Genomic DNA, 26,423 nt, shown 5'->3' on the forward strand with positions numbered 1-26,423 from the left:
GTGAACTGTCCGAGATTTTGTGCGGTTTTAAAACGGAAACAATTTTGCTAGGTACTTTTTATAATCTTAGGTGCAAAATGTTGGCACTGGCGATGCTGCTTAAGACAAAAAGAAATTGAAGGCAATCAGGCTTTTTTGGTGTTTGGGAAAAGGATGGGCTAAACACGCCACAATGGGGAAGGATTCTAAGCCTTACCTAACTCTAAACTGTCAACCGTAAACCATTAACAGTACTCCGACGCTAACTGTAACTGTGCCTCTTCAAAGCCATGAGCTTAACCCGCCCCTAACCCAAGCTCTATCACCAAACCTTTCCATGCTTAAGCGTTTCTAACCGCTAACTTTGGAAAGGTGGCTTAATTAGAAAGATTTGATTTGTGGAAAAGATATATTTGCTTTCAAAGGAAACAGCATCAGGCAACTTGGTATTTGTGAAGCCGATGGGTTCAGCACGCCACCATTGGGGAAAAAGAGTAGTAATCAGATTCCATCCCGAAGCCTTACCCCTAACCTTGTAACACAGCCCAAAGCATGTGTGCCAGGAACTTCTGGTGGCTGCAGCGGAAGGGGAAGTTGCGGGCCCCCGTAGGCAAAGCGGTGGGGGAGGAACAATCTTCAGCTTTTCTTTTCTTAAAGCAAACAAAATTGTTTCAGAGAAGCAAGCTCGCGCCCCGGTCACTAAGACTGCTGGAAGGTTTGTTTGAGCTGCCGCCTCATTTGAATACCCATGATGCACTGGGAAACGCCCCACCTTATTGTTAGTTTAATAAGACTTTAAAGCAGCCCAATATTAAATGGTTCCAATCCCTTTGCAATCGTGTTTTGCATGTGTTAAAGGTTCCAATGATCAGGCAAGAGCTGGGTGGGATTAATTAAACACACCTTAACATCGAGGAGCACTGCCTGTGTCCGGGCCGTTGCCCTGCGGCATGTTTGGGTATACTCTGGTTTCTCTTCAGACTGAATAAATCTTTCGCCTTTTACTAAAGATTTCCTTGGGGAGGAACGACCATGAGTCGTAACCAATTTTTTGATGCCTGGCGTTTGCTGGGCTTCTTTGCTGTTGTTAACGATAGATCAAAAAGATTGCTTGCTCTAGTCGCAAGCTTTCCCCTGGCTGAGGACTGTGTCGCACCCAGAAGCGCAAAATATCCTGCCTGTGTCATGCTATGTACTGTTTGGGGTTGTAGAAATGCTTTAAGGAGGCAGGGTTAGACCACGCCCTCCAGACTCTATGCAAATAAGCCTGTGCATACGCTTTCAAACATGTTCCCAATTGTTCTTTATCGTAATACACAAACCAAACAACAAAAAACTGCCCTTAAATGTTTAACATTGAGATCTCTGTTCCTCACATGTGCAGTTGTATTATTCATTTCCTCAAATAGCAACAGTGAAACATCTGGAAAAAGCACTCACCACGTGCTTAAGGGGCCGCTTTTCAGCATGGAAAAGACTAATGCGCCCTTTGTAGGTTCAGTGATCATAGCTTTTTTGCTATTTGTTTAAAAGCTTTCCGACACGAGTCGGGAAGCTCTATGCGTGTGGAAAGATCAGGTTGCAGACTTCGTTTTTGGCAAAATGTCTAGTCTGCTGCGTTTGGGTTGACTTTTGCCGCTCCAATGCCGCGCTGCGCTCCTTCTTTGTGGCGGTGCTGGGGAGTCCGGTCGTCCGTGCGCTGCCGCTAGTGAGCCTTTCGCTCGTTCGTCGCGAGGCATACAGACAGGTGAACTGTCCGAGATTTTGTGCGGTTTTAAAACGGAAACAATTTTGCTAGGTACTTTTTATAATCTTAGGTGCAAAATGTTGGCACTGGCGATGCTGCTTAAGACAAAAAGAAATTGAAGGCAATCAGGCTTTTTTGGTGTTTGGGAAAAGGATGGGCTAAACACGCCACAATGGGGAAGGATTCTAAGCCTTACCTAACCCTAAACTGTCAACCGTAAACCATTAACAGTACTCCGACGCTAACTGTAACTGTGCCTCTTCAAAGCCATGAGCTTAACCCGCCCCTAACCCAAGCTCTATCACCAAACCTTTCCATGCTTAAGCGTTTCTAACCGCTAACTTTGGAAAGGTGGTTTAATTAGAAAGATTTGATTTGTGGAAAAGATATATTTGCTTTCAAAGGAAACAGCATCAGGCAACTTGGTATTTGTGAAGCCGATGGGTTCAGCACGCCACCATTGGGGAAAAAGAGTAGTAATCAGATTCCATCCCGAAGCCTTACCCCTAACCTTGTAACACAGCCCAAAGCATGTGTGCCAGGAACTTCTGGTGGCTGCAGCGGAAGGGGAAGTTGCGGGCCCCCGTAGGCAAAGCGGTGGGGGAGGTACAATCTTCAGCTTTTCTTTTCTTAAAGCAAACAAAATTGTTTCAGAGAAGCAAGCTCGCGCCCCGGTCACTAAGACTGCTGGAAGGTTTGTTTGAGCTGCTGCCTCATTTGAATACCCATGATGCACTGGGAAACGCCCCACCTTATTGTTAGTTTAATAAGACTTTAAAGCAGCCCAATATTAAATAGTTCCAATCCCTTTGCAATCGTGTTTTGCATGTGTTAAAGGTTCCAATGATCAGGCAAGAGCTGGGTGGGATTAATTAAACACACCTTAACCTCGAGGAGCACTGCCTGTGGCCGGGCCTTTGCCCTGCGGCATGTTTGGGTATACTCTGGTTTCTCTTCAGACCGAATAAATCTTTCGCCTTTTACTAAAGATTTCCGTGGGGAGGAACGACCATGAGTCGTAACCAATTTTTTGATGCCTGGTGTTTGCTGGGCTTCTTTGCTGTTGTTAACGATAGATCAAAAAGATTGCTTGCTCTAGTCGCAAGCTTTGCCCTGGCTGAGGACTGTGTCGCACCCAGAAGCGCAAAATATCCTGCCTGTGTCATGCTATGTACTGTTTGGGGTTGTAGAAATGCTTTAAGGAGGCAGGGTTAGACCACGCCCTCCAGACTCTATGCAAATAAGCCTGTGCATACGCTTTCAAACATGTTCCCAATTGTTCTTTATCGTAATACACAAACCATTCAACAAAAAACTGCCCTTAAATGTTTAACATTGAGATCTCTGTTCCTCACATGTGCAGTTGTATTATTCATTTCCTCAAATAGCAACAGTGAAACATCTGGAAAAAGCACTCACCACGTGCTTAAGGGGCCGCTTTTCAGCATGGAAAAGACTAATGCGCCCTTTGTAGGTTCAGTGATCATAGCTTTTTTGCTATTTGTTTCAAAGCTTTCCGACACGAGTTGGGAAGCTCTATGCGTGTGGAAAGATCAGGTTGCAGACTTCGTTTTTGGCAAAATGTCTAGTCTGCTGCGTTTGGGTTGACTTTTGCCGCTCCAATGCCGCGCTGCGCTCCTTCTTTGTGGCGGTGCTGGGGAGTCCGGTCGTCCGTGCGCTGCCGCTAGTGAGCTTTTCGCACGTTCGTCGCGAGGCATACAGACAGGTGAACTGTCCGAGATTTTGTGCGGTTTTAAAACGGAAACAATTTTGCTAGGTACTTTTTATAATCTTAGGTGCAAAATGTTGGCACTGGCGATGCTGCTTAAGACAAAAAGAAATTGAAGGCAATCAGGCTTTTTTGGTGTTTGGGAAAAGGATGGGCTAAACACGCCACAATGGGGAAGGATTCTAAGCCTTACCTAACCCTAAACTGTCAACCGTAAACCATTAACAGTACTCCGACGCTAACTGTAACTGTGCCTCTTCAAAGCCATGAGCTTAACCCGCCCCTAACCCAAGCTCTATCACCAAACCTTTCCATGCTTAAGCGTTTCTAACCGCTAACTTTGGAAAGGTGGTTTAATTAGAAAGATTTGATTTGTGGAAAAGATATATTTGCTTTCAAAGGAAACAGCATCAGGCAACTTGGTATTTGTGAAGCCGATGGGTTCAGCACGCCACCATTGGGGAAAAAGAGTAGTAATCAGATTCCATCCCGAAGCCTTACCCCTAACCTTGTAACACAGCCCAAAGCATGTGTGCCAGGAACTTCTGGTGGCTGCAGCGGAAGGGGAAGTTGCGGGCCCCCGTAGGCAAAGCGGTGGGGGAGGTACAATCTTCAGCTTTTCTTTTCTTAAAGCAAACAAAATTGTTTCAGAGAAGCAAGCTCGCGCCCCGGTCACTAAGACTGCTGGAAGGTTTGTTTGAGCTGCCGCCTCATTTGAATACCCATGATGCACTGGGAAACGCCCCACCTTATTGTTAGTTTAATAAGACTTTAAAGCAGCCCAATATTAAATGGTTCCAATCCCTTTGCAATCGTGTTTTGCATGTGTTAAAGGTTCCAATGATCAGGCAAGAGCTGGGTGGGATTAATTAAACACACCTTAACCTCGAGGAGCACTGCCTGTGTCCGGGCCGTTGCCCTGCGGCATGTTTGGGCATACTCTGGTTTCTCTTCAGACCGAATAAATCTTTCGCCTTTTACTAAAGATTTCCGTGGGGAGGCACGACCATGAGTCGTAACCAATTTCTTGATGCCTGGCGTTTGCTGGGCTTCTTTGCTGTTGTTAACGATAGATCAAAAAGATTGCTTGCTCTAGTCGCAAGCTTTGCCCTGGCTGAGGACTGTGTCGCACCCAGAAGCGCAAAATATCCTGCCTGTGTCATGCTATGTACTGTTTGGGGTTGTAGAAATGCTTTAAGGAGGCAGGGTTAGACCACGCCCTCCATACTCTATGCAAATAAGCCTGTGCATACGCTTTCAAACATGTTCCCAATTGTTCTTTATCATAATACACAAACCAAACAACAAAAAACTGCCCTTAAATGTTTAACATTGAGGTCTCTGTTCCTCACATGTGCAGTTGTATTATTCATTTCCTCAAATAGCAACAGTGAAACATCTGGAAAAAGCACTCACCACGTGCTTAAGGGGCCGCTTTTCAGCATGGAAAAGACTAATGCGCCCTTTGTAGGTTCAGTGATCATAGCTTTTTTGCTATTTGTTTAAAAGCTTTCCGACACGAGTTGGGAAGCTCTATGCGTGTGGGAAGATCAGGTTGCAGACTTCGTTTTTGGCAAAATGTCTAGTCTGCTGCGTTTGGGTTGACTTTTGCCGCTCCAATGCCGCGCTGCGCTCCTTCTTTGTGGCGGTGCTGGGGAGTCCGGTCGTCCGTGCGCTGCCGCTAGTGAGCCTTTCGCTCGTTCGTCGCGAGGCATACAGACAGGTGAACTGTCCAAGATTTTGTGCGGTTTTAAAACGGAAACAATTTTGCTAGGTACTTTTTATAATCTTAGGTGCAAAATGTTGGCACTGGCGATGCTGCTTAAGACAAAAAGAAATTGAAGGCAATCAGGCTTTTTTGGTGTTTGGGAAAAGGATGGGCTAAACACGCCACAATGGGGAAGGATTCTAAGCCTTACCTAACCCTAAACTGTCAACCGTAAACCATTAACAGTACTCCGACGCTAACTGTAACTGTGCCTCTTCAAAGCCATGAGCTTAACCCGCCCCTAACCCAAGCTCTATCACCAAACCTTTCCATGCTTAAGCGTTTCTAACCGCTAACTTTGGAAAGGTGGTTTAATTAGAAAGATTTGATTTGTGGAAAAGATATATTTGCTTTCAAAGGAAACAGCATCAGGCAACTTGGTATTTGTGAAGCCGATGGGTTCAGCACGCCACCATTGGGGAAAAAGAGTAGTAATCAGATTCCATCCCGAAGCCTTACCCCTAACCTTGTAACACAGCCCAAAGCATGTGTGCCAGGAACTTCTGGTGGCTGCAGCGGAAGGGGAAGTTGCGGGCCCCCGTAGGCAAAGCGGTGGGGGAGGTACAATCTTCAGCTTTTCTTTTCTTAAAGCAAACAAAATTGTTTCAGAGAAGCAAGCTCGCGCCCCGGTCACTAAGACTGCTGGAAGGTTTGTTTGAGCTGCCGCCTCATTTGAATACCCATGATGCACTGGGAAACGCCCCACCTTATTGTTAGTTTAATAAGACTTTAAAGCAGCCCAATATTAAATAGTTCCAATCCCTTTGCAATCGTGTTTTGCATGTGTTAAAGGTTCCAATGATCAGGCAAGAGCTGGGTGGGATTAATTAAACACACCTTAACCTCGAGGAGCACTGCCTGTGTCCGGGCCGTTGCCCTGCGGCATGTTTGGGTATACTCTGGTTTCTCTTCAGACCGAATAAATCTTTCGCCTTTTACTAAAGATTTCCGTGGGGAGGAACGACCATGAGTCGTAACCAATTTCTTGATGCCTGGCGTTTGCTGGGCTTCTTTGCTGTTGTTAACGATAGATCAAAAAGATTGCTTGCTCTAGTCGCAAGCTTTGCCCTGGCTGAGGACTGTGTCGCACCCAGAAGCGCAAAATATCCTGCCTGTGTCATGCTATGTACTGTTTGGGGTTGTAGAAATGCTTTAAGGAGGCAGGGTTAGACCACGCCCTCCAGACTCTATGCAAATAAGCCTGTGCATACGCTTTCAAACATGTTCCCAATTGTTCTTTATCGTAATACACAAACCAAACAACAAAAAACTGCCCTTAAATGTTTAACATTGAGATCTCTGTTCCTCACATGTGCAGTTGTATTATTCATTTCCTCAAATAGCAACAGTGAAACATCTGGAAAAAGCACTCACCACGTGCTTAAGGGGCCGCTTTTCAGCATGGAAAAGACTAATGCGCCCTTTGTAGGTTCAGTGATCATAGCTTTTTTGCTGTTTGTTTAAAAGCTTTCCGACACGAGTTGGGAAGCTCTATGCGTGTGGAAAGATCAGGTTGCAGACTTCGTTTTTGGCAAAATGTCTAGTCTGCTGCGTTTGGGTTGACTTTTGCCGCTCCAATGCCGCGCTGCGCTCCTTCTTTGTGGCGGTGCTGGGGAGTCCGGTCGTCCGTGCGCTGCCGCTAGTGAGCCTTTCGCTCGTTCGTCGCGAGGCATACAGACAGGTGAACTGTCCGAGATTTTGTGCGGTTTTAAAACGGAAACAATTTTGCTAGGTACTTTTTATAATCTTAGGTGCAAAATGTTGGCACTGGCGATGCTGCTTAAGACAAAAAGAAATTGAAGGCAATCAGGCTTTTTTGGTGTTTGGGAAAAGGATGGGCTAAACACGCCACAATGGGGAAGGATTCTAAGCCTTACCTAACCCTAAACTGTCAACCGTAAACCATTAACAGTACTCCGACGCTAACTGTAACTGTGCCTCTTCAAAGCCATGAGCTTAACCCGCCCCTAACCCAAGCTCTGTCACCAAACCTTTCCATGCTTAAGCGTTTCTAAGCGCTAACTTTGGAAAGGTGGTTTAATTAGAAAGATTTGATTTGTGGAAAAGATATATTTGCTTTCAAAGGAAACAGCATCAGGCAACTTGGTATTTGTGAAGCCGATGGGTTCAGCACGCCACCATTGGGGAAAAAGAGTAGTAATCAGATTCCATCCCGAAGCCTTACCCCTAACCTTGTAACACAGCCCAAAGCATGTGTGCCAGGAACTTCTGGTGGCTGCAGCGGAAGGGGAAGTTGCGGGCCCCCGTAGGCAAAGCGGTGGGGGAGGAACAATCTTCAGCTTTTCTTTTCTTAAAGCAAACAAAATTGTTTCAGAGAAGCAAGCTCGCGCCCCGGTCACTAAGACTGCTGGAAGGTTTGTTTGAGCTGCCGCCTCATTTGAATACCCATGATGCACTGGGAAACGCCCCACCTTATTGTTAGTTTAATAAGACTTTAAAGCAGCCCAATATTAAATGGTTCCAATCCCTTTGCAATCGTGTTTTGCATGTGTTAAAGGTTCCAATGATCAGGCAAGAGCTGGGTGGGATTAATTAAACACACCTTAACATCGAGGAGCACTGCCTGTGTCCGGGCCGTTGCCCTGCGGCATGTTTGGGTATACTCTGGTTTCTCTTCAGACCGAATAAATCTTTCGCCTTTTACTAAAGATTTCCGTGGGGAGGAACAACCATGAGTCGTAACCAATTTTTTGATGCCTGGCGTTTGCTGGGCTTCTTTGCTGTTGTTAACGATAGATCAAAAAGATTGCTTGCTCTAGTCGCAAGCTTTCCCCTGGCTGAGGACTGTGTCGCACCCAGAAGCGCAAAATATCCTGCCTGTGTCATGCTATGTACTGTTTGGGGTTGTAGAAATGCTTTAAGGAGGCAGGGTTAGACCACGCCCTCCAGACTCTATGCAAATAAGCCTGTGCATACGCTTTCAAACATGTTCCCAATTGTTCTTTATCATAATACACAAACCAAACAACAAAAAACTGCCCTTAAATGTTTAACATTGAGGTCTCTGTTCCTCACATGTGCAGTTGTATTATTCATTTCCTCAAATAGCAACAGTGAAACATCTGGAAAAAGCACTCACCACGTGCTTAAGGGGCCGCTTTTCAGCATGGAAAAGACTAATGCGCCCTTTGTAGGTTCAGTGATCATAGCTTTTTTGCTATTTGTTTAAAAGCTTTCCGACACGAGTTGGGAAGCTCTATGCGTGTGGGAAGATCAGGTTGCAGACTTCGTTTTTGGCAAAATGTCTAGTCTGCTGCGTTTGGGTTGACTTTTGCCGCTCCAATGCCGCGCTGCGCTCCTTCTTTGTGGCGGTGCTGGGGAGTCCGGTCGTCCGTGCGCTGCCGCTAGTGAGCCTTTCGCTCGTTCGTCGCGAGGCATACAGACAGGTGAACTGTCCGAGATTTTGTGCGGTTTTAAAACGGAAACAATTTTGCTAGGTACTTTTTATAATCTTAGGTGCAAAATGTTGGCACTGGCGATGCTGCTTAAGACAAAAAGAAATTGAAGGCAATCAGGCTTTTTTGGTGTTTGGGAAAAGGATGGGCTAAACACGCCACAATGGGGAAGGATTCTAAGCCTTACCTAACCCTAAACTGTCAACCGTAAACCATTAACAGTACTCCGACGCTAACTGTAACTGTGCCTCTTCAAAGCCATGAGCTTAACCCGCCCCTAACCCAAGCTCTATCACCAAACCTTTCCATGCTTAAGCGTTTCTAACCGCTAACTTTGGAAAGGTGGTTTAATTAGAAAGATTTCATTTGTGGAAAAGATATATTTGCTTTCAAAGGAAACAGCATCAGGCAACTTGGTATTTGTGAAGCCGATGGGTTCAGCACGCCACCATTGGGGAAAAAGAGTAGTAATCAGATTCCATCCCGAAGCCTTACCCCTAACCTTGTAACACAGCCCAAAGCATGTGTGCCAGGAACTTCTGGTGGCTGCAGCGGAAGGGGAAGTTGCGGGCCCCCGTAGGCAAAGCGGTGGGGGAGGTACAATCTTCAGCTTTTCTTTTCTTAAAGCAAACAAAATTGTTTCAGAGAAGCAAGCTCGCGCCCCGGTCACTAAGACTGCTGGAAGGTTTGTTTGAGCTGCCGCCTCATTTGAATACCCATGATGCACTGGGAAACGCCCCACCTTATTGTTAGTTTAATAAGACTTTAAAGCAGCCCAATATTAAATGGTTCCAATCCCTTTGCAATCGTGTTTTGCATGTGTTAAAGGTTCCAATGATCAGGCAAGAGCTGGGTGGGATTAATTAAACACACCTTAACATCGAGGAGCACTGCCTGTGTCCGGGCCGTTGCCCTGCGGCATGTTTGGGTATACTCTGGTTTCTCTTCAGACCGAATAAATCTTTCGCCTTTTACTAAAGATTTCCGTGGGGAGGAACAACCATGAGTCGTAACCAATTTTTTGATGCCTGGCGTTTGCTGGGCTTCTTTGCTGTTGTTAACGATAGATCAAAAAGATTGCTTGCTCTAGTCGCAAGCTTTCCCCTGGCTGAGGACTGTGTCGCACCCAGAAGCGCAAAATATCCTGCCTGTGTCATGCTATGTACTGTTTGGGGTTGTAGAAATGCTTTAAGGAGGCAGGGTTAGACCACGCCCTCCAGACTCTATGCAAATAAGCCTGTGCATACGCTTTCAAACATGTTCCCAATTGTTCTTTATCATAATACACAAACCAAACAACAAAAAACTGCCCTTAAATGTTTAACATTGAGGTCTCTGTTCCTCACATGTGCAGTTGTATTATTCATTTCCTCAAATAGCAACAGTGAAACATCTGGAAAAAGCACTCACCACGTGCTTAAGGGGCCGCTTTTCAGCATGGAAAAGACTAATGCGCCCTTTGTAGGTTCAGTGATCATAGCTTTTTTGCTATTTGTTTAAAAGCTTTCCGACACGAGTTGGGAAGCTCTATGCGTGTGGGAAGATCAGGTTGCAGACTTCGTTTTTGGCAAAATGTCTAGTCTGCTGCGTTTGGGTTGACTTTTGCCGCTCCAATGCCGCGCTGCGCTCCTTCTTTGTGGCGGTGCTGGGGAGTCCGGTCGTCCGTGCGCTGCCGCTAGTGAGCCTTTCGCTCGTTCGTCGCGAGGCATACAGACAGGTGAACTGTCCGAGATTTTGTGCGGTTTTAAAACGGAAACAATTTTGCTAGGTACTTTTTATAATCTTAGGTGCAAAATGTTGGCACTGGCGATGCTGCTTAAGACAAAAAGAAATTGAAGGCAATCAGGCTTTTTTGGTGTTTGGGAAAAGGATGGGCTAAACACGCCACAATGGGGAAGGATTCTAAGCCTTACCTAACCCTAAACTGTCAACCGTAAACCATTAACAGTACTCCGACGCTAACTGTAACTGTGCCTCTTCAAAGCCATGAGCTTAACCCGCCCCTAACCCAAGCTCTATCACCAAACCTTTCCATGCTTAAGCGTTTCTAACCGCTAACTTTGGAAAGGTGGTTTAATTAGAAAGATTTCATTTGTGGAAAAGATATATTTGCTTTCAAAGGAAACAGCATCAGGCAACTTGGTATTTGTGAAGCCGATGGGTTCAGCACGCCACCATTGGGGAAAAAGAGTAGTAATCAGATTCCATCCCGAAGCCTTACCCCTAACCTTGTAACACAGCCCAAAGCATGTGTGCCAGGAACTTCTGGTGGCTGCAGCGGAAGGGGAAGTTGCGGGCCCCCGTAGGCAAAGCGGTGGGGGAGGTACAATCTTCAGCTTTTCTTTTCTTAAAGCAAACAAAATTGTTTCAGAGAAGCAAGCTCGCGCCCCGGTCACTAAGACTGCTGGAAGGTTTGTTTGAGCTGCCGCCTCATTTGAATACCCATGATGCACTGGGAAACGCCCCACCTTATTGTTAGTTTAATAAGACTTTAAAGCAGCCCAATATTAAATAGTTCCAATCCCTTTGCAATCGTGTTTTGCATGTGTTAAAGGTTCCAATGATCAGGCAAGAGCTGGGTGGGATTAATTAAACACACCTTAACCTCGAGGAGCACTGCCTGTGTCCGGGCCGTTGCCCTGTGGCATGTTTGGGCATACTCTGGTTTCTCTTCAGACCGAATAAATCTTTCGCCTTTTACTAAAGATTTCCGTGGGGAGGAACGACCATGAGTCGTAACTAATTTCTTGATGCCTGGCGTTTGCTGGGCTTCTTTGCTGTTGTTAACGATAGATCAAAAAGATTGCTTGCTCTAGTCGCAAGCTTTGCCCTGGCTGAGGACTGTGTCGCACCCAGAAGCGCAAAATATCCTGCCTGTGTCATGCTATGTACTGTTTGGGGTTGTAGAAATGCTTTAAGGAGGCAGGGTTAGACCACGCCCTCCAGACTCTATGCAAATAAGCCTGTGCATACGCTTTCAAACATGTTCCCAATTGTTCTTTATCGTAATACACAAACCAAACAACAAAAAACTGCCCTTAAATGTTTAACATTGAGATCTCTGTTCCTCACATGTGCAGTTGTATTATTCATTTCCTCAAATAGCAACAGTGAAACATCTGGAAAAAGCACTCACCACGTGCTTAAGGGGCCGCTTTTCAGCATGGAAAAGACTAATGCGCCCTTTGTAGGTTCAGTGATCGTAGCTTTTTTGCTGTTTGTTTCAAAGCTTTCCGACACGAGTTGGGAAGCTCTATGCGTGTGGAAAGATCAGGTTGCAGACTTCGTTTTTGGCAAAATGTCTAGTCTGCTGCGTTTGGGTTGACTTTTGCCGCTCCAATGCCGCGCTGCGCTCCTTCTTTGTGGCGGTGCTGGGGAGTCCGGTCGTCCGTGCGCTGCCGCTAGTGAGCCTTTCGCTCGTTCGTCGCGAGGCATACAGACAGGTGAACTGTCCGAGATTTTGTGCGGTTTTAAAACGGAAACAATTTTGCTAGGTACTTTTTATAATCTTAGGTGCAAAATGTTGGCACTGGCGATGCTGCTTAAGACAAAAAGAAATTGAAGGCAATCAGGCTTTTTTGGTGTTTGGGAAAAGGATGGGCTAAACACGCCACAATGGGGAAGGATTCTAAGCCTTACCTAACCCTAAACTGTCAACCGTAAACCATTAACAGTACTCCGACGCTAACTGTAACTGTGCCTCTTCAAAGCCATGAGCTTAACCCGCCCCTAACCCAAGCTCTATCACCAAACCTTTCCATGCTTAAGCGTTTCTAACCGCTAACTTTGGAAAGGTGGTTTAATTAGAAAGATTTGATTTGTGGAAAAGATATATTTGCTTTCAAAGGAAACAGCATCAGGCAACTTGGTATTTGTGAAGCCGATGGGTTCAGCACGCCACCATTGGGGAAAAAGAGTAGTAATCAGATTCCATCCCGAAGCCTTACCCCTAACCTTGTAACACAGCCCAAAGCATGTGTGCCAGGAACTTCTGGTGGCTGCAGCGGAAGGGGAAGTTGCGGGCCCCCGTAGGCAAAGCGGTGGGGGAGGAACAATCTTCAGCTTTTCTTTTCTTAAAGCAAACAAAATTGTTTCAGAGAAGCAAGCTCGCGCCCCGGTCACTAAGACTGCTGGAAGGTTTGTTTGAGCTGCCGCCTCATTTGAATACCCATGATGCACTGGGAAACGCCCCACCTTATTGTTAGTTTAATAAGACTTTAAAGCAGCCCAATATTAAATGGTTCCAATCCCTTTGCAATCGTGTTTTGCATGTGTTAAAGGTTCCAATGATCAGGCAAGAGCTGGGTGGGATTAATTAAACACACCTTAACATCGAGGAGCACTGCCTGTGTCCGGGCCGTTGCCCTGCGGCATGTTTGGGTATACTCTGGTTTCTCTTCAGACCGAATAAATCTTTCGCCTTTTACTAAAGATTTCCGTGGGGAGGAACGACCATGAGTCGTAACCAATTTTTTGATGCCTGGCGTTTGCTGGGCTTCTTTGCTGTTGTTAACGATAGATCAAAAAGATTGCTTGCTCTAGTCGCAAGCTTTGCCCTGGCTGAGGACTGTGTCGCACCCAGAAGCGCAAAATATCCTGCCTGTGTCATGCTATGTACTGTTTGGGGTTGTAGAAATGCTTTAAGGAGGCAGGGTTAGACCACGCCCTCCAGACTCTATGCAAATAAGCCTGTGCATACGCTTTCAAACATGTTCCCAATTGTTCTTTATCGTAATACACAAACCAAACAACAAAAAACTGCCCTTAAATGTTTAACATTGAGATCTCTGTTCCTCACATGTGCAGTTGTATTATTCATTTCCTCAAATAGCAACAGTGAAACATCTGGAAAAAGCACTCACCACGTGCTTAAGGGGCCGCTTTTCAGCATGGAAAAGACTAATGCGCCCTTTGTAGGTTCAGTGATCATAGCTTTTTTGCTATTTGTTTAAAAGCTTTCCGACACGAGTTGGGAAGCTCTATGCGTGTGGAAAGATCAGGTTGCAGACTTCGTTTTTGGCAAAATGTCTAGTCTGCTGCGTTTGGGTTGACTTTTGCCGCTCCAATGCCGCGCTGCGCTCCTTCTTTGTGGCGGTGCTGGGGAGTCCGGTCGTCCGTGCGCTGCCGCTAGTGAGCCTTTCGCTCGTTCGTCGCGAGGCATACAGACAGGTGAACTGTCCGAGATTTTGTGCGGTTTTAAAACGGAAACAATTTTGCTAGGTACTTTTTATAATCTTAGGTGCAAAATGTTGGCACTGGCGATGCTGCTTAAGACAAAAAGAAATTGAAGGCAATCAGGCTTTTTTGGTGTTTGGGAAAAGGATGGGCTAAACACGCCACAATGGGGAAGGATTCTAAGCCTTACCTAACCCTAAACTGTCAACCGTAAACCATTAACAGTACTCCGACGCTAACTGTAACTGTGCCTCTTCAAAGCCATGAGCTTAACCCGCCCCTAACCCAAGCTCTATCACCAAACCTTTCCATGCTTAAGCGTTTCTAAGCGCTAACTTTGGAAAGGTGGTTTAATTAGAAAGATTTGATTTGTGGAAAAGATATATTTGCTTTCAAAGGAAACAGCATCAGGCAACTTGGTATTTGTGAAGCCGATGGGTTCAGCACGCCACCATTGGGGAAAAAGAGTAGTAATCAGATTCCATCCCGAAGCCTTACCCCTAACCTTGTAACACAGCCCAAAGCATGTGTGCCAGGAACTTCTGGTGGCTGCAGCGGAAGGGGAAGTTGCGGGCCCCCGTAGGCAAAGCGGTGGGGGAGGAACAATCTTCAGCTTTTCTTTTCTTAAAGCAAACAAAATTGTTTCAGAGAAGCAAGCTCGCGCCCCGGTCACTAAGACTGCTGGAAGGTTTGTTTGAGCTGCCGCCTCATTTGAATACCCATGATGCACTGGGAAACGCCCCACCTTATTGTTAGTTTAATAAGACTTTAAAGCAGCCCAATATTAAATAGTTCCAATCCCTTTGCAATCGTGTTTTGCATGTGTTAAAGGTTCCAATGATCAGGCAAGAGCTGGGTGGGATTAATTAAACACACCTTAACATCGAGGAGCACTGCCTGTGTCCGGGCCGTTGCCCTGCGGCATGCTTGGGCATACTCTGGTTTCTCTTCAGACCGAATAAATCTTTCGCCTTTTACTAAAGATTTCCGTGGGGAGGAACGACCATGAGTCGTAACCAATTTTTTGATGCCTGGCGTTTGCTGGGCTTCTTTGCTGTTGTTAACGATAGATCAAAAAGATTGCTTGCTCTAGTCGCAAGCTTTCCCCTGGCTGAGGACTGTGTCGCACCCAGAAGCGCAAAATATCCTGCCTGTGTCATGCTATGTACTGTTTGGGGTTGTAGAAATGCTTTAAGGAGGCAGGGTTAGACCACGCCCTCCAGACTCTATGCAAATAAGCCTGTGCATACGCTTTCAAACATGTTCCCAATTGTTCTTTATCATAATACACAAACCAAACAACAAAAAACTGCCCTTAAATGTTTAACATTGAGGTCTCTGTTCCTCACATGTGCAGTTGTATTATTCATTTCCTCAAATAGCAACAGTGAAACATCTGGAAAAAGCACTCACCACGTGCTTAAGGGGCCGCTTTTCAGCATGGAAAAGACTAATGCGCCCTTTGTAGGTTCAGTGATCATAGCTTTTTTGCTATTTGTTTAAAAGCTTTCCGACACGAGTTGGGAAGCTCTATGCGTGTGGGAAGATCAGGTTGCAGACTTCGTTTTTGGCAAAATGTCTAGTCTGCTGCGTTTGGGTTGACTTTTGCCGCTCCAATGCCGCGCTGCGCTCCTTCTTTGTGGCGGTGCTGGGGAGTCCGGTCGTCCGTGCGCTGCCGCTAGTGAGCCTTTCGCTCGTTCGTCGCGAGGCATACAGACAGGTGAACTGTCCGAGATTTTGTGCGGTTTTAAAACGGAAACAATTTTGCTAGGTACTTTTTATAATCTTAGGTGCAAAATGTTGGCACTGGCGATGCTGCTTAAGACAAAAAGAAATTGAAGGCAATCAGGCTTTTTTGGTGTTTGGGAAAAGGATGGGCTAAACACGCCACAATGGGGAAGGATTCTAAGCCTTACCTAACCCTAAACTGTCAACCGTAAACCATTAACAGTACTCCGACGCTAACTGTAACTGTGCCTCTTCAAAGCCATGAGCTTAACCCGCCCCTAACCCAAGCTCTATCACCAAACCTTTCCATGCTTAAGCGTTTCTAACCGCTAACTTTGGAAAGGTGGTTTAATTAGAAAGATTTCATTTGTGGAAAAGATATATTTGCTTTCAAAGGAAACAGCATCAGGCAACTTGGTATTTGTGAAGCCGATGGGTTCAGCACGCCACCATTGGGGAAAAAGAGTAGTAATCAGATTCCATCCCGAAGCCTTACCCCTAACCTTGTAACACAGCCCAAAGCATGTGTGCCAGGAACTTCTGGTGGCTGCAGCGGAAGGGGAAGTTGCGGGCCCCCGTAGGCAAAGCGGTGGGGGAGGTACAATCTTCAGCTTTTCTTTTCTTAAAGCAAACAAAATTGTTTCAGAGAAGCAAGCTCGCGCCCCGGTCACTAAGACTGCTGGAAGGTTTGTTTGAGCTGCCGCCTCATTTGAATACCCATGATGCACTGGGAAACGCCCCACCTTATTGTTAGTTTAATAAGACTTTAAAGCAGCCCAATATTAAATAGTTCCAATCCCTTTGCAATCGTGTTTTGCATGTGTTAAAGGTTCCAATGATCAGGCAAGAGCTGGGTGGGATTAATTAAACACACCTTAACCTCGAGGAGCACTGCCTGTGTCCGGGCCGTTGCCCTGTGGCATGTTTGGGCATACTCTGGTTTCTCTTCAGACCGAATAAATCTTTCGCCTTTTACTAAAGATTTCCGTGGGGAGGAACGACCATGAGTCGTAACTAATTTCTTGATGCCTGGCGTTTGCTGGGCTTCTTTGCTGTTGTTAACGATAGATCAAAAAGATTGCTTGCTCTAGTCGCAAGCTTTGCCCTGGCTGAGGACTGTGTCGCACCCAGAAGCGCAAAATATCCTGCCTGTGTCATGCTATGTACTGTTTGGGGTTGTAGAAATGCTTTAAGGAGGCAGGGTTAGACCACGCCCTCCAGACTCTATGCAAATAAGCCTGTGCATACGCTTTCAAACATGTTCCCAATTGTTCTTTATCGTAATACACAAACCAAACAACAAAAAACTGCCCTTAAATGTTTAACATTGAGATCTCTGTTCCTCACATGTGCAGTTGTATTATTCATTTCCTCAAATAGCAACAGTGAAACATCTGGAAAAAGCACTCACCACGTGCTTAAGGGGCCGCTTTTCAGCATGGAAAAGACTAATGCGCCCTTTGTAGGTTCAGTGATCATAGCTTTTTTGCTGTTTGTTTCAAAGCTTTCCGACACGAGTTGGGAAGCTCTATGCGTGTGGAAAGATCAGGTTGCAGACTTCGTTTTTGGCAAAATGTCTAGTCTGCTGCGTTTGGGTTGACTTTTGCCGCTCCAATGCCGCGCTGCGCTCCTTCTTTGTGGCGGTGCTGGGGAGTCCGGTCGTCCGTGCGCTGCCGCTAGTGAGCCTTTCGCTCGTTCGTCGCGAGGCATACAGACAGGTGAACTGTCCGAGATTTTGTGCGGTTTTAAAACGGAAACAATTTTGCTAGGTACTTTTTATAATCTTAGGTGCAAAATGTTGGCACTGGCGATGCTGCTTAAGACAAAAAGAAATTGAAGGCAATCAGGCTTTTTTGGTGTTTGGGAAAAGGATGGGCTAAACACGCCACAATGGGGAAGGATTCTAAGCCTTACCTAACCCTAAACTGTCAACCGTAAACCATTAACAGTACTCCGACGCTAACTGTAACTGTGCCTCTTCAAAGCCATGAGCTTAACCCGCCCCTAACCCAAGCTCTATCACCAAACCTTTCCATGCTTAAGCGTTTCTAACCGCTAACTTTGGAAAGGTGGTTTAATTAGAAAGATTTGATTTGTGGAAAAGATATATTTGCTTTCAAAGGAAACAGCATCAGGCAACTTGGTATTTGTGAAGCCGATGGGTTCAGCACGCCACCATTGGGGAAAAAGAGTAGTAATCAGATTCCATCCCGAAGCCTTACCCCTAACCTTGTAACACAGCCCAAAGCATGTGTGCCAGGAACTTCTGGTGGCTGCAGCGGAAGGGGAAGTTGCGGGCCCCCGTAGGCAAAGCGGTGGGGGAGGAACAATCTTCAGCTTTTCTTTTCTTAAAGCAAACAAAATTGTTTCAGAGAAGCAAGCTCGCGCCCCGGTCACTAAGACTGCTGGAAGGTTTGTTTGAGCTGCCGCCTCATTTGAATACCCATGATGCACTGGGAAACGCCCCACCTTATTGTTAGTTTAATAAGACTTTAAAGCAGCCCAATATTAAATGGTTCCAATCCCTTTGCAATCGTGTTTTGCATGTGTTAAAGGTTCCAATGATCAGGCAAGAGCTGGGTGGGATTAATTAAACACACCTTAACATCGAGGAGCACTGCCTGTGTCCGGGCCGTTGCCCTGCGGCATGGTTGGGTATGCTCTGGTTTCTCTTCAGACCGAATAAATCTTTCGCCTTTTACTAAAGATTTCCGTGGGGAGGAACGACCATGAGTCGTAACCAATTTTTTGATGCCTGGCGTTTGCTGGGCTTCTTTGCTGTTGTTAACGATAGATCAAAAAGATTGCTTGCTCTAGTCGCAAGCTTTGCCCTGGCTGAGGACTGTGTCGCACCCAGAAGCGCAAAATATCCTGCCTGTGTCATGCTATGTACTGTTTGGGGTTGTAGAAATGCTTTAAGGAGGCAGGGTTAGACCACGCCCTCCAGACTCTATGCAAATAAGCCTGTGCATACGCTTTCAAACATGTTCCCAATTGTTCTTTATCGTAATACACAAACCAAACAACAAAAAACTGCCCTTAAATGTTTAACATTGAGATCTCTGTTCCTCACATGTGCAGTTGTATTATTCATTTCCTCAAATAGCAACAGTGAAACATCTGGAAAAAGCACTCACCACGTGCTTAAGGGGCCGCTTTTCAGCATGGAAAAGACTAATGCGCCCTTTGTAGGTTCAGTGATCATAGCTTTTTTGCTATTTGTTTAAAAGCTTTCCGACACGAGTTGGGAAGCTCTATGCGTGTGGAAAGATCAGGTTGCAGACTTCGTTTTTGGCAAAATGTCTAGTCTGCTGCGTTTGGGTTGACTTTTGCCGCTCCAATGCCGCGCTGCGCTCCTTCTTTGTGGCGGTGCTGGGGAGTCCGGTCGTCCGTGCGCTGCCGCTAGTGAGCCTTTCGCTCGTTCGTCGCGAGGCATACAGACAGGTGAACTGTCCGAGATTTTGTGCGGTTTTAAAACGGAAACAATTTTGCTAGGTACTTTTTATAATCTTAGGTGCAAAATGTTGGCACTGGCGATGCTGCTTAAGACAAAAAGAAATTGAAGGCAATCAGGCTTTTTTGGTGTTTGGGAAAAGGATGGGCTAAACACGCCACAATGGGGAAGGATTCTAAGCCTTACCTAACCCTAAACTGTCAACCGTAAACCATTAACAGTACTCCGACGCTAACTGTAACTGTGCCTCTTCAAAGCCATGAGCTTAACCCGCCCCTAACCCAAGCTCTATCACCAAACCTTTCCATGCTTAAGCGTTTCTAAGCGCTAACTTTGGAAAGGTGGTTTAATTAGAAAGATTTGATTTGTGGAAAAGATATATTTGCTTTCAAAGGAAACAGCATCAGGCAACTTGGTATTTGTGAAGCCGATGGGTTCAGCACGCCACCATTGGGGAAAAAGAGTAGTAATCAGATTCCATCCCGAAGCCTTACCCCTAACCTTGTAACACAGCCCAAAGCATGTGTGCCAGGAACTTCTGGTGGCTGCAGCGGAAGGGGAAGTTGCGGGCCCCCGTAGGCAAAGCGGTGGGGGAGGAACAATCTTCAGCTTTTCTTTTCTTAAAGCAAACAAAATTGTTTCAGAGAAGCAAGCTCGCGCCCCGGTCACTAAGACTGCTGGAAGGTTTGTTTGAGCTGCCGCCTCATTTGAATACCCATGATGCACTGGGAAACGCCCCACCTTATTGTTAGTTTAATAAGACTTTAAAGCAGCCCAATATTAAATAGTTCCAATCCCTTTGCAATCGTGTTTTGCATGTGTTAAAGGTTCCAATGATCAGGCAAGAGCTGGGTGGGATTAATTAAACACACCTTAACATCGAGGAGCACTGCCTGTGTCCGGGCCGTTGCCCTGCGGCATGCTTGGGCATACTCTGGTTTCTCTTCAGACCGAATAAATCTTTCGCCTTTTACTAAAGATTTCCGTGGGGAGGAACGACCATGAGTCGTAACCAATTTTTTGATGCCTGGCGTTTGCTGGGCTTCTTTGCTGTTGTTAACGATAGATCAAAAAGATTGCTTGCTCTAGTCGCAAGCTTTCCCCTGGCTGAGGACTGTGTCGCACCCAGAAGCGCAAAATATCCTGCCTGTGTCATGCTATGTACTGTTTGGGGTTGTAGAAATGCTTTAAGGAGGCAGGGTTAGACCACGCCCTCCAGACTCTATGCAAATAAGCCTGTGCATACGCTTTCAAACATGTTCCCAATTGTTCTTTATCATAATACACAAACCAAACAACAAAAAACTGCCCTTAAATGTTTAACATTGAGATCTCTGTTCCTCACATGTGCAGTTGTATTATTCATTTCCTCAAATAGCAACAGTGAAACATCTGGAAAAAGCACTCACCACGTGCTTAAGGGGCCGCTTTTCAGCATGGAAAAGACTAATGCGCCCTTTGTAGGTTCAGTGATCATAGCTTTTTTGCTATTTGTTTAAAAGCTTTCCGACACGAGTTGGGAAGCTCTATGCGTGTGGAAAGATCAGGTTGCAGACTTCGTTTTTGGCAAAATGTCTAGTCTGCTGCGTTTGGGTTGACTTTTGCCGCTCCAATGCCGCGCTGCGCTCCTTCTTTGTGGCGGTGCTGGGGAGTCCGGTCGTCCGTGCGCTGCCGCTAGTGAGCCTTTCGCTCGTTCGTCGCGAGGCATACAGACAGGTGAACTGTCCGAGATTTTGTGCGGTTTTAAAACGGAAACAATTTTGCTAGGTACTTTTTATAATCTTAGGTGCAAAATGTTGGCACTGGCGATGCTGCTTAAGACAAAAAGAAATTGAAGGCAATCAGGCTTTTTTGGTGTTTGGGAAAAGGATGGGCTAAACACGCCACAATGGGGAAGGATTCTAAGCCTTACCTAACTCTAAACTGTCAACCGTAAACCATTAACAGTACTCCGACGCTAACTGTAACTGTGCCTCTTCAAAGCCATGAGCTTAACCCGCCCCTAACCCAAGCTCTATCACCAAACCTTTCCATGCTTAAGCGTTTCTAACCGCTAACTTTGGAAAGGTGGCTTAATTAGAAAGATTTGATTTGTGGAAAAGATATATTTGCTTTCAAAGGAAACAGCATCAGGCAACTTGGTATTTGTGAAGCCGATGGGTTCAGCACGCCACCATTGGGGAAAAAGAGTAGTAATCAGATTCCATCCCGAAGCCTTACCCCTAACCTTGTAACACAGCCCAAAGCATGTGTGCCAGGAACTTCTGGTGGCTGCAGCGGAAGGGGAAGTTGCGGGCCCCCGTAGGCAAAGCGGTGGGGGAGGAACAATCTTCAGCTTTTCTTTTCTTAAAGCAAACAAAATTGTTTCAGAGAAGCAAGCTCGCGCCCCGGTCACTAAGACTGCTGGAAGGTTTGTTTGAGCTGCCGCCTCATTTGAATACCCATGATGCACTGGGAAACGCCCCACCTTATTGTTAGTTTAATAAGACTTTAAAGCAGCCCAATATTAAATGGTTCCAATCCCTTTGCAATCGTGTTTTGCATGTGTTAAAGGTTCCAATGATCAGGCAAGAGCTGGGTGGGATTAATTAAACACACCTTAACATCGAGGAGCACTGCCTGTGTCCGGGCCGTTGCCCTGCGGCATGTTTGGGTATACTCTGGTTTCTCTTCAGACCGAATAAATCTTTCGCCTTTTACTAAAGATTTCCTTGGGGAGGAACGACCATGAGTCGTAACCAATTTTTTGATGCCTGGCGTTTGCTGGGCTTCTTTGCTGTTGTTAACGATAGATCAAAAAGATTGCTTGCTCTAGTCGCAAGCTTTCCCCTGGCTGAGGACTGTGTCGCACCCAGAAGCGCAAAATATCCTGCCTGTGTCATGCTATGTACTGTTTGGGGTTGTAGAAATGCTTTAAGGAGGCAGGGTTAGACCACGCCCTCCAGACTCTATGCAAATAAGCCTGTGCATACGCTTTCAAACATGTTCCCAATTGTTCTTTATCGTAATACACAAACCAAACAACAAAAAACTGCCCTTAAATGTTTAACATTGAGATCTCTGTTCCTCACATGTGCAGTTGTATTATTCATTTCCTCAAATAGCAACAGTGAAACATCTGGAAAAAGCACTCACCACGTGCTTAAGGGGCCGCTTTTCAGCATGGAAAAGACTAATGCGCCCTTTGTAGGTTCAGTGATCATAGCTTTTTTGCTATTTGTTTAAAAGCTTTCCGACACGAGTCGGGAAGCTCTATGCGTGTGGAAAGATCAGGTTGCAGACTTCGTTTTTGGCAAAATGTCTAGTCTGCTGCGTTTGGGTTGACTTTTGCCGCTCCAATGCCGCGCTGCGCTCCTTCTTTGTGGCGGTGCTGGGGAGTCCGGTCGTCCGTGCGCTGCCGCTAGTGAGCCTTTCGCTCGTTCGTCGCGAGGCATACAGACAGGTGAACTGTCCGAGATTTTGTGCGGTTTTAAAACGGAAACAATTTTGCTAGGTACTTTTTATAATCTTAGGTGCAAAATGTTGGCACTGGCGATGCTGCTTAAGACAAAAAGAAATTGAAGGCAATCAGGCTTTTTTGGTGTTTGGGAAAAGGATGGGCTAAACACGCCACAATGGGGAAGGATTCTAAGCCTTACCTAACCCTAAACTGTCAACCGTAAACCATTAACAGTACTCCGACGCTAACTGTAACTGTGCCTCTTCAAAGCCATGAGCTTAACCCGCCCCTAACCCAAGCTCTATCACCAAACCTTTCCATGCTTAAGCGTTTCTAACCGCTAACTTTGGAAAGGTGGTTTAATTAGAAAGATTTGATTTGTGGAAAAGATATATTTGCTTTCAAAGGAAACAGCATCAGGCAACTTGGTATTTGTGAAGCCGATGGGTTCAGCACGCCACCATTGGGGAAAAAGAGTAGTAATCAGATTCCATCCCGAAGCCTTACCCCTAACCTTGTAACACAGCCCAAAGCATGTGTGCCAGGAACTTCTGGTGGCTGCAGCGGAAGGGGAAGTTGCGGGCCCCCGTAGGCAAAGCGGTGGGGGAGGTACAATCTTCAGCTTTTCTTTTCTTAAAGCAAACAAAATTGTTTCAGAGAAGCAAGCTCGCGCCCCGGTCACTAAGACTGCTGGAAGGTTTGTTTGAGCTGCTGCCTCATTTGAATACCCATGATGCACTGGGAAACGCCCCACCTTATTGTTAGTTTAATAAGACTTTAAAGCAGCCCAATATTAAATAGTTCCAATCCCTTTGCAATCGTGTTTTGCATGTGTTAAAGGTTCCAATGATCAGGCAAGAGCTGGGTGGGATTAATTAAACACACCTTAACCTCGAGGAGCACTGCCTGTGGCCGGGCCTTTGCCCTGCGGCATGTTTGGGTATACTCTGGTTTCTCTTCAGACCGAATAAATCTTTCGCCTTTTACTAAAGATTTCCGTGGGGAGGAACGACCATGAGTCGTAACCAATTTTTTGATGCCTGGTGTTTGCTGGGCTTCTTTGCTGTTGTTAACGATAGATCAAAAAGATTGCTTGCTCTAGTCGCAAGCTTTGCCCTGGCTGAGGACTGTGTCGCACCCAGAAGCGCAAAATATCCTGCCTGTGTCATGCTATGTACTGTTTGGGGTTGTAGAAATGCTTTAAGGAGGCAGGGTTAGACCACGCCCTCCAGACTCTATGCAAATAAGCCTGTGCATACGCTTTCAAACATGTTCCCAATTGTTCTTTATCGTAATACACAAACCAAACAACAAAAAACTGCCCTTAAATGTTTAACATTGAGATCTCTGTTCCTCACATGTGCAGTTGTATTATTCATTTCCTCAAATAGCAACAGTGAAACATCTGGAAAAAGCACTCACCACGTGCTTAAGGGGCCGCTTTTCAGCATGGAAAAGACTAATGCGCCCTTTGTAGGTTCAGTGATCATAGCTTTTTTGCTATTTGTTTCAAAGCTTTCCGACACGAGTTGGGAAGCTCTATGCGTGTGGAAAGATCAGGTTGCAGACTTCGTTTTTGGCAAAATGTCTAGTCTGCTGCGTTTGGGTTGACTTTTGCCGCTCCAATGCCGCGCTGCGCTCCTTCTTTGTGGCGGTGCTGGGGAGTCCGGTCGTCCGTGTGCTGCCGCTAGTGAGCTTTTCGCACGTTCGTCGCGAGGCATACAGACAGGTGAACTGTCCGAGATTTTGTGCGGTTTTAAAACGGAAACAATTTTGCTAGGTACTTTTTATAATCTTAGGTGCAAAATGTTGGCACTGGCGATGCTGCTTAAGACAAAAAGAAATTGAAGGCAATCAGGCTTTTTTGGTGTTTGGGAAAAGGATGGGCTAAACACGCCACAATGGGGAAGGATTCTAAGCCTTACCTAACCCTAAACTGTCAACCGTAAACCATTAACAGTACTCCGACGCTAACTGTAACTGTGCCTCTTCAAAGCCATGAGCTTAACCCGCCCCTAACCCAAGCTCTATCACCAAACCTTTCCATGCTTAAGCGTTTCTAACCGCTAACTTTGGAAAGGTGGTTTAATTAGAAAGATTTGATTTGTGGAAAAGATATATTTGCTTTCAAAGGAAACAGCATCAGGCAACTTGGTATTTGTGAAGCCGATGGGTTCAGCACGCCACCATTGGGGAAAAAGAGTAGTAATCAGATTCCATCCCGAAGCCTTACCCCTAACCTTGTAACACAGCCCAAAGCATGTGTGCCAGGAACTTCTGGTGGCTGCAGCGGAAGGGGAAGTTGCGGGCCCCCGTAGGCAAAGCGGTGGGGGAGGTACAATCTTCAGCTTTTCTTTTCTTAAAGCAAACAAAATTGTTTCAGAGAAGCAAGCTCGCGCCCCGGTCACTAAGACTGCTGGAAGGTTTGTTTGAGCTGCCGCCTCATTTGAATACCCATGATGCACTGGGAAACGCCCCACCTTATTGTTAGTTTAATAAGACTTTAAAGCAGCCCAATATTAAATGGTTCCAATCCCTTTGCAATCGTGTTTTGCATGTGTTAAAGGTTCCAATGATCAGGCAAGAGCTGGGTGGGATTAATTAAACACACCTTAACCTCGAGGAGCACTGCCTGTGTCCGGGCCGTTGCCCTGCGGCATGTTTGGGCATACTCTGGTTTCTCTTCAGACCGAATAAATCTTTCGCCTTTTACTAAAGATTTCCGTGGGGAGGCACGACCATGAGTCGTAACCAATTTCTTGATGCCTGGCGTTTGCTGGGCTTCTTTGCTGTTGTTAACGATAGATCAAAAAGATTGCTTGCTCTAGTCGCAAGCTTTGCCCTGGCTGAGGACTGTGTCGCACCCAGAAGCGCAAAATATCCTGCCTGTGTCATGCTATGTACTGTTTGGGGTTGTAGAAATGCTTTAAGGAGGCAGGGTTAGACCACGCCCTCCAGACTCTATGCAAATAAGCCTGTGCATACGCTTTCAAACATGTTCCCAATTGTTCTTTATCGTAATACACAAACCAAACAACAAAAAACTGCCCTTAAATGTTTAACATTGAGGTCTCTGTTCCTCACATGTGCAGTTGTATTATTCATTTCCTCAAATAGCAACAGTGAAACATCTGGAAAAAGCACTCACCACGTGCTTAAGGGGCCGCTTTTCAGCATGGAAAAGACTAATGCGCCCTTTGTAGGTTCAGTGATCATAGCTTTTTTGCTATTTGTTTAAAAGCTTTCCGACACGAGTTGGGAAGCTCTATGCGTGTGGAAAGATCAGGTTGCAGACTTCGTTTTTGGCAAAATGTCTAGTCTGCTGCGTTTGGGTTGACTTTTGCCGCTCCAATGCCGCGCTGCGCTCCTTCTTTGTGGCGGTGCTGGGGAGTCCGGTCGTCCGTGCGCTGCCGCTAGTGAGCCTTTCGCTCGTTCGTCGCGAGGCATACAGACAGGTGAACTGTCCGAGATTTTGTGCGGTTTTAAAACGGAAACAATTTTGCTAGGTACTTTTTATAATCTTAGGTGCAAAATGTTGGCACTGGCGATGCTGCTTAAGACAAAAAGAAATTGAAGGCAATCAGGCTTTTTTGGTGTTTGGGAAAAGGATGGGCTAAACACGCCACAATGGGGAAGGATTCTAAGCCTTACCTAACCCTAAACTGTCAACCGTAAACCATTAACAGTACTCCGACGCTAACTGTAACTGTGCCTCTTCAAAGCCATGAGCTTAACCCGCCCCTAACCCAAGCTCTATCACCAAACCTTTCCATGCTTAAGCGTTTCTAACCGCTAACTTTGGAAAGGTGGTTTAATTAGAAAGATTTGATTTGTGGAAAAGATATATTTGCTTTCAAAGGAAACAGCATCAGGCAACTTGGTATTTGTGAAGCCGATGGGTTCAGCACGCCACCATTGGGGAAAAAGAGTAGTAATCAGATTCCATCCCGAAGCCTTACCCCTAACCTTGTAACACAGCCCAAAGCAT

The 26,423-nt window shown here is 45.9% G+C and overlaps 15 non-coding genes across 15 annotated transcripts; all 15 read left to right on the forward strand.

Annotated features, from left to right (window-relative positions):
• Positions 1-939: 939 nt before the first annotated feature.
• LOC149277247 (U5 spliceosomal RNA) lies at positions 940-1,054 on the forward strand. Its single transcript, XR_016279277.1, has one exon. It is a non-coding gene; the product is annotated as a U5 spliceosomal RNA (small nuclear RNA).
• Positions 1,055-2,665: 1,611 nt separating this feature from the next.
• LOC149277248 (U5 spliceosomal RNA) lies at positions 2,666-2,780 on the forward strand. The gene has a single exon (XR_016279208.1). It is a non-coding gene; the product is annotated as a U5 spliceosomal RNA (small nuclear RNA).
• Positions 2,781-4,391: 1,611 nt separating this feature from the next.
• On the forward strand, positions 4,392-4,506 carry LOC149277249 (U5 spliceosomal RNA). The gene has a single exon (XR_016279274.1). It is a non-coding gene; the product is annotated as a U5 spliceosomal RNA (small nuclear RNA).
• Positions 4,507-6,117: 1,611 nt separating this feature from the next.
• LOC149277250 (U5 spliceosomal RNA) lies at positions 6,118-6,232 on the forward strand. The gene has a single exon (XR_016279233.1). It is a non-coding gene; the product is annotated as a U5 spliceosomal RNA (small nuclear RNA).
• Positions 6,233-7,843: 1,611 nt separating this feature from the next.
• LOC149277251 (U5 spliceosomal RNA) lies at positions 7,844-7,958 on the forward strand. Its single transcript, XR_016279086.1, has one exon. It is a non-coding gene; the product is annotated as a U5 spliceosomal RNA (small nuclear RNA).
• Positions 7,959-9,569: 1,611 nt separating this feature from the next.
• LOC149277252 (U5 spliceosomal RNA) lies at positions 9,570-9,684 on the forward strand. Its single transcript, XR_016279097.1, has one exon. It is a non-coding gene; the product is annotated as a U5 spliceosomal RNA (small nuclear RNA).
• A 1,611-nt stretch (positions 9,685-11,295) lies between these two features.
• On the forward strand, positions 11,296-11,410 carry LOC149277253 (U5 spliceosomal RNA). The gene has a single exon (XR_016279257.1). It is a non-coding gene; the product is annotated as a U5 spliceosomal RNA (small nuclear RNA).
• Positions 11,411-13,021: 1,611 nt separating this feature from the next.
• LOC149277254 (U5 spliceosomal RNA) lies at positions 13,022-13,136 on the forward strand. Its single transcript, XR_016279120.1, has one exon. It is a non-coding gene; the product is annotated as a U5 spliceosomal RNA (small nuclear RNA).
• Positions 13,137-14,747: 1,611 nt separating this feature from the next.
• On the forward strand, positions 14,748-14,862 carry LOC149277255 (U5 spliceosomal RNA). The gene has a single exon (XR_016279121.1). It is a non-coding gene; the product is annotated as a U5 spliceosomal RNA (small nuclear RNA).
• A 1,611-nt stretch (positions 14,863-16,473) lies between these two features.
• LOC149277256 (U5 spliceosomal RNA) lies at positions 16,474-16,588 on the forward strand. Its single transcript, XR_016279258.1, has one exon. It is a non-coding gene; the product is annotated as a U5 spliceosomal RNA (small nuclear RNA).
• Positions 16,589-18,199: 1,611 nt separating this feature from the next.
• On the forward strand, positions 18,200-18,314 carry LOC149277257 (U5 spliceosomal RNA). The gene has a single exon (XR_016279185.1). It is a non-coding gene; the product is annotated as a U5 spliceosomal RNA (small nuclear RNA).
• A 1,611-nt stretch (positions 18,315-19,925) lies between these two features.
• Positions 19,926-20,040, forward strand: LOC149277258 (U5 spliceosomal RNA). Its single transcript, XR_016279122.1, has one exon. It is a non-coding gene; the product is annotated as a U5 spliceosomal RNA (small nuclear RNA).
• Positions 20,041-21,651: 1,611 nt separating this feature from the next.
• On the forward strand, positions 21,652-21,766 carry LOC149277259 (U5 spliceosomal RNA). Its single transcript, XR_016279262.1, has one exon. It is a non-coding gene; the product is annotated as a U5 spliceosomal RNA (small nuclear RNA).
• Positions 21,767-23,377: 1,611 nt separating this feature from the next.
• LOC149277260 (U5 spliceosomal RNA) lies at positions 23,378-23,492 on the forward strand. The gene has a single exon (XR_016279220.1). It is a non-coding gene; the product is annotated as a U5 spliceosomal RNA (small nuclear RNA).
• A 1,611-nt stretch (positions 23,493-25,103) lies between these two features.
• On the forward strand, positions 25,104-25,218 carry LOC149277261 (U5 spliceosomal RNA). The gene has a single exon (XR_016279276.1). It is a non-coding gene; the product is annotated as a U5 spliceosomal RNA (small nuclear RNA).
• Positions 25,219-26,423: the final 1,205 nt, after the last annotated feature.

Source organism: Sceloporus occidentalis, unplaced genomic scaffold (genome assembly GCF_023333645.1).
Source record: "Sceloporus occidentalis isolate IW3139 unplaced genomic scaffold, rSceOcc1.0.p SCAF_220, whole genome shotgun sequence".
Lineage (NCBI taxonomy): Eukaryota > Metazoa > Chordata > Lepidosauria > Squamata > Phrynosomatidae > Sceloporus > Sceloporus occidentalis.